Here is an 18,975-nt window from a genome sequence, read left to right as displayed (position 1 = left end):
AGCTCTACTATAAATTTCATGTTATTTTGTGATTATTTCTGTGCTGCTGTGAAAATAAACAAAATATTCAGCAAAAATTAAAGTTTAAACAGTAAACTATATGCAACAATAATGGAAAAGCAATTTTGGAATAAAACTAAGTTATTTCAACATATTAATCTAAATAATTTATTTAAAATTTGAAAACCAGCAATAGCAAATTTCTTCAAATAAGACATTCTGGGATCCAGAATTATATTGCTGTTATAAATACATAGGAAACATCAAAGTAAATAAATTATCTAATTTGTTACCTATGTTTATGTGAGACAACTTTTTGTTACCCATGTTTATGTTTTAATTTTGATTAGGGTTGCCAAACATTTGAAATATTCACTAAAATATTAAGACTCATAAAATATATTTTTAAAGAAAACTGTTAGGTTGGTAAAAAAAAAATACTTGAAATATTTAAGTCATATATGGCTCCTTAATATTTACACATAAATATAATATAAAGCCGAAAAGTAGATTGACTAGTAAAATCTCCAGGTTTTAAACACATGATCGTAGACACTAAACAAAAATAAATTAAACTTCTGAATGTTACTAATTTGCATCATTGTCATACTTTTATGATAATGACTCAATCTCCTCGTTCTATCTCCGATGGCAGCTGTTGTTTGAGAGACTATTCCTACAGCTTCCTAAGTACCTGTGCTTTCCTGGCTCTAGAAGCTACTGCAGGTAGGGCTTAGAACAGGCCAGAATAGTTGGTGAGTTCACATCCTCAGAAATAACTTTCAAAAACTGAGGACACACCAGCTTCCTTGCTCCTTGGTGGGACAAATTTGAAGTGTGTCCTGCAAATAGAGTTTTAGGATTTTCCTATAAAGATTAAACTCAGTTGGACACCCTGATCATGAATGCCAACTCCTCTGACTTTCCCTCCCCTCCTGGACTCCACCTCCATTTCAGCTCTTTGGAATAATCTCCATAATACACTCCTTATCTCTTATCTGAATTCTCATTAGGGTGCTTTGTGATGAGGTACAAGTGAAAAGAAAAGCATTGGCATGTACAGGGTCTAACACCTGAAAGACATGAAGGCCAATAGAGTTAAAATAATTGGAGATTCAGTTCTCTTTTTTAACTACTTTTTTTTTTTTAAGACAATATTCAATGGTCAGCTTCAGCCAGCATTTAAGTCAAAAGAGATCCATGGCAGCAATTAAAGATACATTATTTCCTGCTGCTGGTGTACAGATCGTACTGGAAATAAAACTGAAAATTTAATTGTAAGAGTGATAAAAATTACATAGAAAACACTCACCACCTAACAATCACTTATGCTAGAATCAAGGCCTGAATAGTGAGGTAATGAAGGACTGATGTCCTGAGGACTGGGATGGGGACATTTGAATGAATTCACTTGAATAGCTAAAACTCCCCCCAATTCCCGTAATACTTCCCGGCTGTCAGTAGCAACCCCTTCCCTTGCCAGTGGAGACTACCTCCCTGACACCACCACCACCACCACTACCACCACTACCAGCGGCTGGTTATTAAGGAAAGACAGCACCTGATATGAATGCCTCAAAAGATGATATTCGTCTGCATCAAGTGTGTCTTTTCTTTCTCAAATTTTATTTCCAGACCAGTTACTACGGTCAGTATTCAGCGTGGCCTAAATCAAGATCGCGGTACAAGGAGAAATAGATTTTTAACTCAAAAGAGCTGCTGAACCTGCAAATATCAATCAGCAGGAACCAAGAGCATATATAGGCATGTCTACTGAGGGTGCTGAACCAACACAGGCCAAATATAACATTAACATTTGGCAGGACACTTGAAGCTGATCCTAGTATGACGTTGCAATGGCTCATTTTAGTTCACAGAAGATGATACAACCGTAGCTAATAAGGTGGAGTTGGAACTGCCTTGTCAGAGTATTAAGAATGAGGCCAGAGAGCTCAAGAAGTGGGGATACCAAAGTGGGTTAACTATGTAAGACCAGGGAATCAACTGGGTCATAGTGTTCCTGGGTAACCCCAAAAACACTCTCTTCACTGAAGTGATATTGTATACTCTAGGTGAGTGGAATGTTGGTGTTTTTGAGATTCTCAGTAGGGCTATCTTCCAGAGTCTGCATACAACATGCTTCTGTGAACTGGCTCCTTTCTTTCCGTGGGGTAAGAGGGTTCTGGGGTATCAGAGGCCAAAGAGTGATACTTAGCAATCAGAAGCCAGACAGCAAGACCAGAAATGGCAAAGGGTTTTAAGACCTGAAGGGAACTTTGGCAATGGCTGATGTATGGTTGTTTTCCAGAGGCAAATTATATGGGCAGCCAATGAGGATATTTTCTGGCTTATAAAGATTTTGCTTATTTATTTGACAAAGTGAGAACAAGAAGGGGCAGTGGCAGGTAGAGAGAGAGGGAAAAGCAGGCTTCCCACCCAGCAGAGACCCCAACACAGTGCTTGATCCCAGGACTCTGGGATCACGACCTGAGCCAAAGGCAGATGCACAACCAACTGAGCCACCCAGGTGCCCTATATTGTCACTTATCAAACCAGAATGTTTAACAGTGAGCTGAACAATGATATCAAGTGTTATAATGGAAAATCATTATTCCTCTCCATATTTTCATATCTAAACCTATCAACTGAAGTGGAAACCAGATGTCCCTGAACGGGGATCCAAAAATGCCAAGGGTAGGCTTAGCAAGAGAAACTCCAAGAAAATCTGAGCAATTTTTTAAATTGGACAAATTTTGGATATAATGGCAGTTGGGATGCCATAAAAAATACTCTGGACCACTTTATACCAAAGTAAAAAGGGAAGAAAATAATTTTGAATGTTAAAAGAACAAAGAGAAAGTCCGTGTATGACTGTGGAAGGCCTGGAATAAGATGAATAAGGTAGGGTTGAAATTATGCGGACCTCTTTACAGCAAGACAAAAAGGCTGGCTGATATCTTAAACATGATCAGAAGGTCATCAGCAAATAAACAAATGACCTGAATTACATATCAAAATATTACTCAGGGTGCTGGAAATATTTTATGCTTTTGTAACAGGAAAGATCTTTTTAAGAGTTTTTTTTTTTTTAAAAAAAAAGCAATAATAATCTCTAAGTGAAGACAATAAAATACTGTCTTACTTTCTTTAGCTTCCATTATTTCACAATGCAGAGAAACTTAAAAACATATGATAGGAATCAGGGAACTCTAGGAAACTACCCAACCAACAAGAATTACTTATCCTTCTTATCAATGCATAAAAGCTGTGGTGAATGAAGTTCTACCATTTTTTTTTTCCCAAAACTCTACTAACAAAGGTTTTAATTTTGTATTTGGGTGCAGCATTGCGGGAAGATATTTTAGCTGTATCTGTCAAAATAAAACCAAACTTTTCACTTATCAATTCCATCTTAATAAATACTCTCTAGAATTTTATTTCAGTTTTGGGTGTACTAGTTGGGATTCAAAAAGAAAAGCATAATTGCCATAAGTGATAAAGAATGTAGGAATTATTATAGGAATTAGATTTTATAAAATTACGGGAGCTGAAAGACAGTGTGTGGAGCTGTTAGCTCTGAGTCCAGTATCAATCCTGATGTACTACGGATTGGTCTGAGCAACAGTCAGGAGAGCTGGCTAGAAGAAGAGCAAAGATTCATAATGTCACCTGAAACATACTAAGACACACCGGGATCATCCATGAGGACAGCTGAAATCAGTTGGAATACAGAGTGAAAAAACAGAATCTGTGTCTATTGCCAGCGTAACATGTAGTGATTAACCTCGAGAAGCAGCTGGCATCCTTTGCCACAGAGCTGCGAGCACACTTAGCTCAGGTTTGTAGAAGTTGAAGTAAGATGTCTGGTGGTAGCTGGTTGATCTAGATCAGCAAAAATATAAACAAGAGGTTAGGCATCTGACACTTGGCTCCTTGCTTCATTTTTACCTTCCAAGTCTTGCACAAGGAAAGGGGTTCTGCAAACACAGTTCCAGATTAGCTAGGTAGACTCAGAACAAACCAGTACAATGATCCTTTGCTTTTTTTTTTTTTTTTGGCGGGGGTTGGGAAGTGGAAGGTAGAAGAGAAGGAAATGGCTGATCCTTTTCCAATTCCCCTGACTACACTGTGATGTCTTCCACTTGAGATAGAGCCTCTATCCAAGCGAAGCCAATCAGATGTTCCCTACAGTCAGAGGAAATGACTCTTCAACACCGGGGGGAAAAGGGGGCTGTTGGGGATTTACTAGCCTTATCAAAGTTTTCTTTCGATATAGTCTTGTTCTAGTTCCTGCTCTGGAACTGCATTAATTGCTGCTTTTCCTCCAAGCAGCTGATTGACTTCATGAGTCTTCAATATACTTCTAATAAATTCCCTTCTACGTATGGGAAGCACAGTAGGTTCTACTGAGTGAAAATAAAAATCCTTAACAAATACAAGCCCACATGTGCACAATTAATATATATATATTAATTGCAGTATGGTTTATGATTAATAGTAGACAATATATATGCCTAACAATAGAATGGTAAAATAAATATACTACCATAAATTAGGAATATATTTTATTTATCTATTGGTACATTAGAGCAAACACAATGTCTATGTAAAACACAAAAACAAGAAAACAAGCATCTATTTCTCCCTAACATGTCTGAGTTTGCTCATATCAGATCTCTGTTTCAGACTGAGGACCTAGGGATTATAAGGGATTCACTTCAACTGTGGGTCTACTCCACGTGTCACACTGAGATCAAGTAGAAGAGGCAGTGGGTCCCTGAGGTATGCTCTTGACATCACAATGGCAATGACATATTGGAGTAAGCCCCACCACAAAAATGCTCTGCTTTTATCATATGTACTACTATCCCATCGGCCACAGCAAGTCACACAATCAAGACCACAGTCAAGAGACTGGAGAGTATGTTATAATCACCGTGAGGCCAGAGCAAGGATGGGGACCCAAAATTCTATTTGAGGAGAGTTAAGATTTGAGATCAATAATTCAGTCTACCACAGATTACAATGAAGTTTTTAAAATTATGAAGTATGTCTACACATCCTATCACAGAAAGATCTCAAAGGTGGGTAAAGTTGAAAAAACAAGGTTCAGAAATACACGAATAATATTTTATGGAAAATATGTATATGTTTCCTTTCAGATCCAAATACAAATAAAAAAGGTATATGCAAAAAATGTGCATAGTTATATAAGGATGTCTATTGACCGTGATTATTATTACATCTGCCAAGCACACAGTTGCTTTGAGTGGGAGTTTCACTACATAGTTTGGTATTAATTTGTATAATTTTATAAAATACTCTAAAATTTTTAAAACAGAGAGTCTCAAACTCTGTCCTTCGAATAGACTCTGTCTACTATATTCTTATGCAGGTCACAGTGTCAATCAAGTGAAAATTGAGAGGAAATTATTACTCTGAAATCCTCAGGCTATCTGTATCAAAAATCACATTTATTAATTTATGGCTCCCATATTATTCCTAGGCCCAAGAATAAACAAGTTCAGTCATCTTAGTCACAGAGCCTTCTCATATATGCCCTGTTTTTCTTCTTTCATAACATTTTTCATCTTACTTTTCTTATTCTTAATCCACCTCCTTATTGTCATTCATCTGGATTTCAAATAAAATAATCTTTAACCTAACAGTTCATCTGCCTCTGCTCAGGCAGAGGCAGATGATTAATTAGTCAATTAATCAGTCATATCATGACTGAAGAAAAAAACAATACTATAAACTTTCATTGCTTCTATGTTATGCCTTTTTAAAACCAAGTATAATGGCTTGATATTCAAGTTTATTTAAAATTTGGCAAGTCCATCTCTTTTCTGCAAATGTGAGAATTACATCTCTTTTTGTAAAAATTGTTAAATATAAATATGTATCTCCCTCTGCTTTCCTGCTTCTTAGCATAGCCTTCTTTTTAATCAGGTATTTTGTTTTTGTTTTTCCTTATTGATGCATAAATATATCGTGTACCTTGCTTTAGGTTAGGGTCCTTTCCACAAATTCCCTCTTTTTCCCCTTCGTGTAATCTAAATTATCTTTTAAAGTCGAAATTAAACTTTATTTTTTCCAAGAGACTGTCTTGAACTCCAATGGCATAGTATCCAATGGAGTGCAATATGAGATTTGCCTGCAATAATATGCTAGTCTTCTCTTTTTAAATCATTTATAAACTCACTGTAGGTAAGAATCACGTTTCAGCTCCACCTGTATTCCTTATGACTGAACAATGCTGATTACTTAGTATATGCTGGATAAAATGTCATGGATCATCATTAGTCAGGCTAATTATTTACTTTCTATCAAACAAGAATTCAAGTTGTGATTTGCCCCTTCGGTGTCTTCTTGGGACTCATTCCCATAGTTATACTAATGCAGTGGACTGAACAGCTGTGAATCATTCTCTTACCATAAATCAACATTGTTGCCATTAACTCAATATATGTTAAGCTAAACAGAACTTCCAATTAAGAAAAGGAAGAATAAGTTGTTTTATATTCCTGACAAAAGAAAAATTCCCTAGATTTCTAATAGCACAATAACTTCTAAAGAAAAAAAAATAGTGTAAAATAAATCTAAACAATTTGTAAAATTTGTGCAGGTTCTAATCACATGATTTTTCTTTAACTTTGAGAATTCTTCAATGAAGGAAATAAACTCAGGAATATTCCCAGATTTATTGTATTTGTGTGATCTAAATGTCAACATATTTGGTTGTATTCTTAAGTGAAACAATTCATTAATATTTTCTTCTTTAGAAATGTTAAATGAATTAGGTAACCCAGGGTTATATTCACATATGCCTGTTTCTGAAGATTTTTCACCCACTTTTCTTGCTTGCAGAGCATTCTTTTTGGAAACAACTCATTTAAATCCCTAACCCTTTTCTACCTGAGTCTCTTTTCCTTTCATTTATTCTGCATTGTTTTTTTTTTTTCATTTATTTAAATTCACTTTGCCAATATATAGTATAACACCCAGGGCTCATCCCATTGTTGTTATTAGTATTGAAGCTATCCTTTGTAGGATTCTTTTGTATCTCTTACTTCATTTGAATCAATTCACATTTTCTTCCCAGACATTTATCTGTCGTTGTAGTTAAATTCCTTGACAGTGAACTAGTCTATTTTCTGTTTAGTTTGTGGGATTTTTCCAGCAAATTTCAGTACTATTTATAGAAAAACAAGGTATTTGCAAATACCTTCTATTTTTCACAGGAATATAATCTTAATATTGCTTCTAGAGGTAACTGCAAACGTGATCCAGTTTTTACCTATGTTTTTCACACCATTTCACGTGTCATGAAATAATGGGACAGTTTATTAAACATATCTACTTCTCCTAGTGATAACATTACTGAGAATGCCCCCCAAATAAATAAAACTGTACGAACTAAACGTTTAGCAACAATGATGAAGGGAAGATCAATCATGCACCTAAAAATATATGCCTAGTTAGGAACTCTTATATATCCTTTTAGTGCAATATTCTGACAAAAAGGCAATACTATTTGATCTAAATTCTGGGCTACCTTGGAAATGAAATGAGTTTTATTCATAATGATATTATTCTACTACATAAACAACTGTTTTAAACAGGTGAGAAGCAATCTGACCGCTTCAAGCCATCTCACGGTGTGTGGGCCCACTGGTGCAGCCTCACTTAACCAGCCTGGGTCAAGTCCTCAATTCTGTCGTCTGGAAAGACAAGTTCATTTATTCATCAAGAGTTATCTAGACACTACGAAACAAAATTATGCTAACAAAACTCAAAAGAAACTGCTTTCTCCAGTCCTTTCTTCTGTCATTCTATCCCCCATTCCTCCTGTTCCAGTCAGGTTAATTTTCTCATTGCTTTACAAATGTATAAGCTCTATGAGTCTATGACTTTTCTCATGCTGTATATTTGTCTAAAATATTCTTCTCCATTCTTTCTGCTGAACAAACCCTTACTCATACTTCCAAACACCTGCCTAAATGTGAACCACACTGTGAAACACTTTTACTTCTTCAAAAAGATATATTATCTCTACTCTTGATTCTTTCCCAATATGGTGTTCATTACTTATCATGTTGGACCATAATACAGACGTGCTTCTGACACGTGGCCTGGATGTGTTAACTTATAAACAGAGTCTAATTACACTTACATTTAACAATGAGAACAATAATTTTCAGGGACTTGCATTCTTTCCTCTACCATAGCACACTACTTTTCCCAGTATCAAGATTCTGATATATCAAATTTTCACCAACATGGTTGGGCGTCATGATCTACTGGGACTTTTATAGATACAGCTAAGACCCATAAAGTTCTAGAGAGTACTAAAATGATCAGTAGTCACTTATAGAGATACTTGCCATATATTATTTGTAAAGCAATAAATTTGCTATTGGCCCATCGTCCCCAGTACACAGCATAATCTACTATAGTGCTCTTCAGTTGAAATTTCCACAATGACAGAAATTTTCTGTCATTGTTATGGTAGCTACTAACTACATATGGCTATTGGATATGTGATATGTGGCTAGTGCAATGTAACTGAATTTTCAACTTATTTAATTTTAAATAATTTTAATCAAAATTGAAAGAGCCATATGTGAATCATAGTTACCAAGGTAGAAAGTAGAGCCTGTAGATTCAACCTTGGTGTAGCTAATAATATAATGTCTCAAAAATATAAGATGTTTCATAAAAGAAAACATTTACAATAGATGTGTAAGAACAGGAATTCAAGTAAAAAACTAAGCCATAATGTTTAGAAAAGGAATAGGAGTGCAAATCATTTAGCAAATATTGTCAATTAATCACCATAATGGGTAAAATACATTAAAAACAAAATTTGTACACGCACACACATATACATTAATACCAACAGGATTTTTTACTTGAGGAGTTCATAATCTAAAAGAGAAGCATTTTTTAGAAACAAATACTGATTTTGAGGTTTTCCATATGTTTATACATACTATCCCCAATTTACTCTTAGAGCACTTATTTAATTTCTGCCCTAAAAATTTTTCCAGAGGTAACTGCAAATGTGATTCTAAATTTTTCTGCCTAAATTTTTCTAAAAGGAGATTCTTTGCTTTAAGGGACCACTAAATTACATTATTTGGAAAATAAAACTCAGATCATTCACTAGTATACTGATAAATTATTACAATGAAGAAGTCTGAACGCACAAATGCTAAGAGAAGAATGGTTGTTCTCTTGCTAGTGTTACTACATCTAAAGATTTTAGACTATATCAGCTATTTAAGATACCAGAGGATCACATAGAATAATAACTTAATGGTTTTCTGACAATTAATCTAAACATTTAGATTTTTTAGAAATTTTCTCTGGAATGTAAACATATAAATATATTTGAGCAATTGGGTATTTTCTAAAATATGTAACAAAATACATTTTGTTAATATTTTAATTTATGCATAACAGAATCATGCATAACATTTTTAATGAATACTAGTTTTTGACTTAAAAACCCAGAGCAAATACTTTTCTATATAATTACACATTTATAAGCTTCCTTTGATGAAAGTGTATTCATTTGGTATTTGGATCTTTTTTTTCTAATTCTATTTTATAGTCTGCTAGATAAATCCTCTTATTCATTTGTTTCAATGGAGCTTGAATAAAGGTCATTTAAACTGGCTCACCTTTCTTATCCTCCTGTGCTTTCCTATAATCTCTACATCCATTGTAAAAGGATCATAGCTTCCTTCTCAATATACCTTTTCAGTATGAGAAGAAATATTAACATTTCATTAAATAAACCTGAGCCTATTAGACTTTAAATCCACACTTGTGTGGTTGTGTGTGTGTGTGTGTGTGCATGTTGAATTATTGAGTTCTTTTGTAAACTCCAAGCAATCTTACTGAACTTGCTGGCTATCAATTATTTTGCAATTCTGATATGCAATGAATACAGCACATAAAGTTTAAAGTTTAGTATTTATGATGGGAAATTCTTCCAAAAGCAATGTTTTTAATATCATAAACTGAGATCTTCAAGTCAGGTCCCCAACCCCTGTTGAGTTCCCTGACTTCTTTCTTTACAATGATAATTCTCGGTAATATTATTTTTCCCAAAATATAAAATTGAGTTGTTAACAATTAAATATAATGTCACCAAGGCACAATAAATAACGAGACCCTTTTCCCCACTTTAGCACAAGAAAGCAATATGATGCCTTTTACTTGTGATATTTATAATGAAATTCTTACTTGCTATCGTAAGACCAGTATATGCTCTCACTTGTTGTTATGAGAAACCAATACAGGTGCAAACTAATTAGTTCAGATAATTTATTGATCATGCATAGTGTGTGCAAAACTGCAATATATTCTAATGAGAAATTTAGGCAGGACCAGAACAAGTCACCCCTTCTCCTCATACTCAATTTCTAGGAGTGGCCTACAAATTCTACGCTGCTTTTATCACAAGAAAAATTTGCCTTTTAGCTGAATTGTATAAAATTTCCTATAAAGTTAGAACTTTACTCAATCAAAACTATCAGTGTCAATTCACTTTATTGTTATCTCCCAGTTTTTGAATGCTATCTAGTTTCAATTCTCCTAAACACAAAACCTTGTTCAAATGTTTTATTATTAGCTATACTAATAATCAGATATCATTAAAAAAACCACTGTCACCTGCCCAATAATCATCTCACTCCTCATCTTTGCTAACAGAAGCTTGGTTTATTCACTCTCTTCTGAATAGACTTGTCCCTCAGGGGTGAAAAATATCCCCAGAGAATGAATTATGAATGGTTTAAGCTAACATAGTTGGTTTTATAACTCTTATCAAGTTCACACATATGGAATCGTTCTAGTTAATGACATACATAGAAAAGACTCAGACTGTTTCCTCTTTAACTGTCTTTGCTAATTGCTCTATGAATGTGGGATCCTGGGAGCTACGAAAGGCATCTTTTGATTCTGAGTAACTAAAACTAACATGCTGAGAATGGCAGAAGAGAAAGATGGAGAAAAATAAACCTGTCATTTATGATTTTGTGAAGTTTATGAATCATGTAAAATAGTATATTGTCTTTGTTTAAGGTAAATTGGCTTTAGCTTTATGCAGCCAACAGTATTCTGATTTATATAAATATTCATTTGTTGTACACTGTAGGTATACCCTGGATATCCTGTCGAGTAACTCATCCATCTTCTCACCTAGAATGTTGACCATTTGAACCAAGTACCTTTGACTTTGCTTTGTATTCCAGAAATGATGTTTCTACTAGAAACATGGCTACCTGGAGGGCACCTGGGTGACTCAGTTAAGCACCGGACTCTTTTGATTGCAGCTCAGGTCATGATCTCAAGATCATGAGATAGACCCTCATGTTGGGCTTTGTGCTCAGCATGGAGTCAGCTTGAAATTCTCTCTCCCTCCCCCTTTGGCTCTCCTCACCCCCTTGCTCTCTTAAAAGAGATGAAAGAAAAAGAAGAAAGAAAAGAAAGAAAAGAAAGAAAAAGAAAAGAAGGAAAGGAAAGGAAAGGAAAGGAAAGGAAAGGAAAGGAAAGGAAAGGAAAGGAAAGGAAAGGAAAGGAAAGGAAAGGAATAAAGAAAAGAAAAGAGGGATCCCTGGGTGGCTCAGCGGTTTGGCGCCTGCCTTTGGCCCAGGGTGTGATCCTGGAGACCCAGGATCGAATCCCACGTCAGGCTCCCGGTGCATGGAGCCTGCTTCTCCCTCTGCCTGTGTCTCTGCCTCTCTCTCTCTCTCTGTGACTATCATAAATAAATAAAAAAAAAAATAAAATAAAATAAAAATAAAAAAAAAGAAAAGAAAAGAGAGAATGCCTACTAGAGTGTTAAAATACTGACCACGGAACTGTCTATATTTAAAGACATTTTAAAGTATTTCCAGATAGAATAAGACTTATAGCTCTAATGCTAGCACTGTCTTGAATATCTATAACAATGTACAACCACCTTTAAATTCAGATAAGTTTCTCTTTATCCATATCCTATACACTCTAATATTATGTACATTTTACTCCAATCTTTTTTTTTTTAATTTTTTATTTATTTATGATAGTCACACACACACACAGAGAGAGAGAGAGAGAGAGAGGCAGAGACACAGGCAGAGGGAGAAGCAGGCTCCATGCACCGGGAGCCTGATGTGGGATTCGATCCCGGGTCTCCAGGATCGCGCCCTGGGCCAAAGGCAGGCGCCAAACCGCTGCACCACCCAGGGATCCCCCATTTTACTCCAATCTTAACACAAATGGCTACTCTTCATCCCACATGTTGGTTGTTATAGACCTAATATATTATAATGAAAGATCTAAAATAAAACCCGCTTTTAAACCTCAAGTTATACACAAGTTATACAGTTTTAGGAAACAAAGTCAGTGAGTCTAAACTGATTTATTAGGTATATTTGAAAGTACAAAGAAATTCTCAGGCAGAAAACATTTAAAAGCTAAAAACTTCCCAATGTGTGCGACAACTCATATGGTGATTCTCCTTGATGACTTGTGGTAAAAACTTTTTCTGTTGTATTTATCATACAGGTGTGAGCTCACAACTGGAAATTCCAATTCAGAAGATTTAGCTTTGGTATCTGGATTCTAAAAATGCTACTTAGGTAATTGTGATGAAAATTTCATTTGAATACTACCCAATAAACCCTTATAAACATTGAGAGATACGCTATAAGCCAGCAGTACTGAATATCAAAAACAACTATTCAGAATAAACAGAACGGAGAATGATGATATTCTCTGAATAGGTTACTAAAACTGAATTCAGAGAAGCTGGTTATGTTGTTTTCTTACTTATTTGTTCTGTTTCCTTTATCAATAATATATGCATTTCCATTTTGTTGGATATAATACATCTGTCTCATTATTCTTTGTTCTTGGAAAAGAAATGATTGAAAATATCCATAATAAAATCTATAGTGTCCCAGAACCATGTATGTGTGTATATATATATATATATATATATATATATATATATATATATATGCATATATTGTTTTTATAGCCTGCTCTATTGGCTGCAGGTTTGTTTTGTTTTATTTTGTTTTGTTTTTGGTGAAAGGTAACAAATAGAGGACAAGATGTAATTTATATTTTGGGTTTAAATAAAATGAAGTGTCTAGGTTAGATTCACATCTTTAGAAAAGGAAACATTATCTTGGAAACAGACCTTACAGAGAGGGTCTAGCCAACATCCTGTCTCAGAGCAGTCTATGCTGCAGAGTGGACAAGTAGTCCCATGCTGTTTCCAGATTGCTGATAATGCTTGCCAAAAGGATAGAGATATTTAATTGTTTTTAAAATATGCCAAAATCTTCTTTAACTAATTAGTTAATTCTAAAAATATTTCCTCAAAATATTTAAGAAAACAAAAAAAAAAACAGAAAATAAATTCAATGCTGAAGCTTATAATTGCAGTGATAAAAGCAGTGAAAGAGAAACACAAAGCGCTATGAGCATGTATTATAAAAAAGTTAATCCAATTGAAGGGAGGTAGTGTCTGGGAGTGTTTTATCAGAAGGTGATATTTCAGCTGAGATTTGAAGGATGAACAAGAGATGAGAAGATAAGGATGAGGGTGAGGAGTGGGAAGAGCTTTGCAAAGGCAAGAGAAAATACAAAGGCTCTGAGGTAGCGTGAAACATAGATCTGAGAACATGAAAAACTGAGGAATAAACAAAAACATAAGGGATGAAGCAATGGGGATGAATTTCAAAGAGTAAATTTTGAAACCTGTTTATTCCAACAGTTTTTGGAACTCATATTGACTGAGAGAAGCATTTGGACAGGAAGAGGAGGAGATTTGAGGAGACCAGATTGTTAGCTACTAAGGTAGCATGAACTATGGTATTAGCAATAGAGAGAACATGCAACTTAAAATCAACAAGAGTTTATTTAGATGGGATGTGAAGTGCAGGAGAAGGTCTCTTCCTTCCATAATTAGACAAATGTGTATGCCTTTCACTGAAATAGGGAACATAGGAAAAGGACATATTTGAAAGAAAACTTTTTTGGACACATTTGCTTTTGAGAGTCTTTTGAAACATCCAAGTGGAAATGTCAGGCCAACTTTTGGATATATATGTTTAAAATTCAGAAAAGACAAAGATCCAGCTAGGACTGGCGTATCAACAGGAAGTGAGGAAATGGCATGGATGAAATTGATAGAGCACCTGGGAGGGGTCAAGGATCAAGGCTGGATGCAAGATTTAAACTTATTAAAAGAAAGTTTGGCAAAAAAATATTACTTGAGGAGACTCACATATTCTATATGCGGAATTCAAATTGATTACTGTTTGGTTAAACTAAACAAAATTACCAACCGATTGTTGAAATATTTATTCATAAATAAAGGTGGATATGGTATTAAATACCAGTATTTCCTTACTGCATTGGTGAGAACTATGAGCAGGAAGTGGCCTACAAACTGCTTTCATTATTTTTGTCAGATCCACGCATACTTTTCCCAAATTGAACATACCTAAACTGCTTCTTTGCCCTGTATCTGTTCATGTCTGTCAATGTCAGATAGGTAACCTCATTTTACTGGAGATAATACGTTGATGGAAGAAAAATATCATTCTATAGGTCTTCAAATGTTCTAAATTCATTTTTTAATTGAATGATACTATTCAATTTACTGATTGATACTGAATAGTATCAATTTACTGATACTATTTAGCTATTTCTATTTCAATGTGAAAATTCATAAATTTATGAAATACTGTAAATTCTGCAGGTGTGACTCTCCACCTATGTCTTCTAACTTGAAAGTGACTATAAGTATCACTCTGAAAATATCTTGCACCCAGCGCCTTTGGAAGCTTCGCTGATTTCAGGTGGGTACAAGGTTATTGTTTAGATTAAACCCTGAAAAAGACTTCCTCATTATTCAGAAACTTATCTCTCTATAAAACTATCATAATGTTATTTGCCTAAAACCAATAAAATGCTATATGTTAATTATTTTTCAATTAAAAAAGGGACAAAACATTCTGATTGCTTCCTTTCTCATGCACCAATGACCTTCAAGTTCAGAAACTGGGATGCAATCTCCTATTTGCTATTCCACAGGCTGTGAGAATTTTTTTATGTGAGTAGAATAATATGTGGCCAATAGTAAGGATACGATAACTGTTCAAGAAAGAAATGAACAAACTCTTCTCACACATTTTAGAGTTAGCTGTTACATCACTGCCACCACTGTTAGGTGTAGGTAAAATACAAAACTGCTCCATGCCGTGAGAGCAGGATTTTTCTGTATTCATGTCAATTAGCATACTTTTTAGATAACATTCATCCTGGTGTATGTGCAAGACGAATCATAAATCTTTGAGTCTGATTTTGGTTACTGTGATTCCTGAGAGGCTGTGGGAAATTTTATCACAAAGAAAAACCACTCCTACCCACTGCCTCTTGACAAACTCATGGATATTTGTCTATCACCTCCAGTAGTCTAGATGTTAAATTTTCTTTTCATTCTAGCACAGTGGAACCACTCTTTAAAATTGCCATGAATATTGAATTAGCTAATACTGGATCATTGCTCCTAGGAGAAACACAGAGTTAGGTTTTGGAAGCCTCTGATCACAATATTTTGCTAATCAATCAATATATAACCTTATTTTTGGTGTGTTTCTTATTACATGTGTATTGTTGATTCACTAACATTGAAATCATGGCCATCAACACATTTAGGCATAATGCATGTCTACATTAAGCTGACCTAACACATGAACCTTCTCTGTGGGCACATCACAGTCTTCCTATACTTCGGGACACCAGTCAGCACGCCAGAGTATGCTTGGAGGACACCTCAAGCAATGAATCATCAACAGAAAGCACAAAAATGCTAAGACATCACACCACCACAAGGACACTCATTTATAGTGTAGGAGCTAACCCAAGAAGTCAGTGTCTCCCCGTGCCTTGCCTGACCTCAGCTTGAAATGTGCACATCAACTCAACTTTTGCCTTGCTCTGCACGTGTCCACACATATCCGCAAATGACCTCAAAAGCATTATGGATATTGACTTTGGGGTTACAAATAAACTTCAGTACGCAAGCTAATTCACATGTACAGAATCCACAAGTGATGGGATCCACTATATTTTGGTGGGTCACAAAAGGTGTATCTTCTCAAAAATATTAATCAGTGGCCATGTTATTGAAAGACAGGAACATGGTAACTAATGATTCATTGGTCACATAATAATGAAAAGAAAACATTTATTAAATATGGAAGAGTAAAACTCCCAGTAAAACTTAATTATATGTTGATTTTGATAGCTTTATATCAAATTGAGTAAAAATCAATTGCAACCTTAAGGATTTCCTGAAATAGCAAATATAAGGTAAATAAAACTGCTGATTCCCTCCTGGTAGGCTTTCTACCAACTAAATGACTTCAGACTTCTGCCTTTGTACCTGACATTAATTTCCAGTATTTTAATATTAAATTATAATGTTTCTAATATTTTAGAAGATTTGTCTGCTATGTTCCTAGACATAGGTATTATGTATTTTATATTAACCCTTTTGCATATATTTAAATATCAGGCACAATATTGTATCTAGAAGGATGCTGACAGGTCAACTAACCCTACTCTACACATCACATGAGAGAAAACTGAGTCCAAGAAAAGTTAAGTGATGAACATTTCCACACAGAACTTTAAAAATTCATGACTAAATATGTGGTCAGCTTGACAATAAAACATTTTATCTTACATGGACGTTTTTTAAATTTTGTCTATAGAATATACTAAATTATCCTTGGTTTAAAAGCAAAACTCAAATAATTCAGAAGCCAAAAGCAACTCTAAGCCTATCATTCAGCTTTTGAAAGTACACTATGATTCAAATAATTCCCATGGTATTCTCTCTTGTTTCCAGGTTCTTCACCTGACATTTCTGGGTTTTTTCCTTTTCAATACACATTTCTCTCAGTCGTGTATTTTTAATGCAGAGCTTTCGCTTTGAAAAAGCACAAACTGGAACAAAGCAAGTTCATACTCCCTAAAAGATTGGATGTGAAAAATAATCATGGGTGACTGCTTGGTTTACCTTGAAAATATACTGAGAATAGAGTTCTACTTTCTGTTCATTATTAGTTGCAAGGTGACTCTGAAATAAATACAGGTCTCTTACTTTCTCATACGGTCTGGTGGTGTTGCAAAGAAGTTTTTTGACCTTCTGATGCATAATAGTAAGTTGCAGACACACAGGAGTTATAAAAAATGTTTGCTAAATGATTGTTAAATGGCTGAATGGTGGCATTGATTTAAATAAGACCTTGAAGTACTTTTATAGGCACATCTGGTTTTCCTTCTCCATCAGCTTTTTTAATTCAAATTAATCACTTGAGCCACAACCTGCCCAAATTAGCAGAACGTCTAGTTTCCCATTCTTGAGACTTAAAACTTAAAAAAACAGTGCTGAAGTTTTAATCAGCCCAAAGCCAATTTTGTTCCCAAACACCAGGAAGAAAGAGATCTGCTTCAGAACCTTAATAATCCTAATACATACACCCATGGTTAGTTGTTCTTGCATCTTGTACTGCCACATGGGTCACATTTAATACCAGTGCTACTCCTTTTGATATGTATCTATTCTTCAATAAACCTTTTACTAAGCCATATTCCCTGGGAAACATAGTAGTGAGTGAGGAATGTGATCCTGCTCCCTCGATTGGCTGAATCTTCTCTGGTAGGCACTAAAGTAGGAACATTCCAGTGCAGTTTCACATCTCACCCTTGCTCCCGGATACAGCCTCACGACGGGATGTCTCAGCCAGCCACGAGGAAGACCAGCGTTAGCCACAGTCTGGGACAAACCCAGCTCACCTGTGCCGCCTGTCGGACCTTGATATGAAGCTGAAGACACCAGCCAGATTCCCCTTTCTGTCAGGATGAGTTCCCCAACAGAGAACTGGGTGTCTTTCCAGCCAGTCAAATTAAGTTGGGATCATCTCCATCAGAGAGATCATAAAAACACTGAGCTTCAAAAGGTAATGAGACAGAGTCTATCTCCTTTCCTTCTAAGGAAGTTTCTTTGCGTCAATACAAAAATAACTAAAAAGACCATCACAAATCATAAAAGGTCCATCACGAAGGATTCCTAGGGCAACAGGATTGATCATCCTTAGATTTACACAACAAATGGGAGCATTCAAAATTGCTCTTCTCTGATCTGTCCTTTGGATGACTCCTTGTGTCCAGCTGACAGAAAAAAAAAAAAAAAAAAGTAGAAAACTTTTAAGTGACAATCTCTTGAAGCCCTGCTTATCTCAGCACCCTTCATATATATTATGACACAGGTACTCAGTTGTTCCAAGTCTGATTTTTCCTCATAACATTCTCTCTTGTTCTCCTCCTCTATCTTCACTCTAGACCAAGTCTTCATCAGTCTGTATTAGCATTTTTTGCCGGGGTGCCTGGGTGGCTATTGGTTAAGTGATTGACTCTTGATTTAGGCTCAGGTCATGATCTCAGGGTCCTGAGATCAAGCCCAACATCAGGCTCTGTGCTCAGCCAGGGATTCTGCTTGAGAATTCTCATTCCGTCTCCCTCTCTCTCTGCCCCTTCCCCACTACCCCCTCTCTCTCAAATAAATAAACTTAAAAAAAAAATTGTTGCTAATATTTATGTTACCTTTCATTGATAACAAAGCATTTTTGTATATCTTACCTCACCATAATCTTCTCCACCAAATTGAGAGAATAGAAACAATGACACTAAAAATGCTTCTACTTCTACAGAAAATCTGCAACCTACCTCCATCTGCAGCCACATTTTCTAACCTCCTTCTGTGTAAAATTTATAAAACCAAGCTCTAATAAAGCTTGCCTAAAAACTGAGAGGCATAAATTCTGTATTAACTATAACCTAGAATGGAAGGTGATACATGATTATTCTGATGGTAATGAAAAACGCAGGATT

General features: G+C 35.3%; 1 long non-coding RNA gene across 7 annotated transcripts in view; it reads left to right on the top strand.

Annotated features, from left to right (window-relative positions):
- The first annotated feature begins 4,824 nt into the window (after positions 1 to 4,824).
- Positions 4,825 to 18,975, top strand: part of LOC140625478 (uncharacterized) — a 109,953-nt gene continuing 95,802 nt past the window's right edge. For 2 of the 7 annotated variants that reach the window (XR_012024816.1, XR_012024814.1), the window contains exons 1-4: positions 4,828 to 5,084; positions 12,565 to 12,638; positions 14,774 to 14,873; positions 17,807 to 18,044. This is a non-coding gene — a long non-coding RNA (uncharacterized lncRNA). Of the gene's footprint in view, positions 5,085 to 12,564; positions 12,639 to 14,773; positions 14,874 to 17,806; positions 18,045 to 18,975 lie in introns of all 7 variants that reach the window. The other 5 variants (XR_012024815.1, XR_012024811.1, XR_012024812.1 and 2 more) reach the window with 5 other exon arrangements.

This window comes from Canis lupus, chromosome 36 (assembly GCF_048164855.1).
Source record: "Canis lupus baileyi chromosome 36, mCanLup2.hap1, whole genome shotgun sequence".
In the NCBI taxonomy this organism is placed as follows: domain Eukaryota; kingdom Metazoa; phylum Chordata; class Mammalia; order Carnivora; family Canidae; genus Canis; species Canis lupus.
The sequence above is the reverse complement of the archived record's forward strand: the minus strand, read 5'-3'. Positions and strand labels throughout refer to the sequence as shown.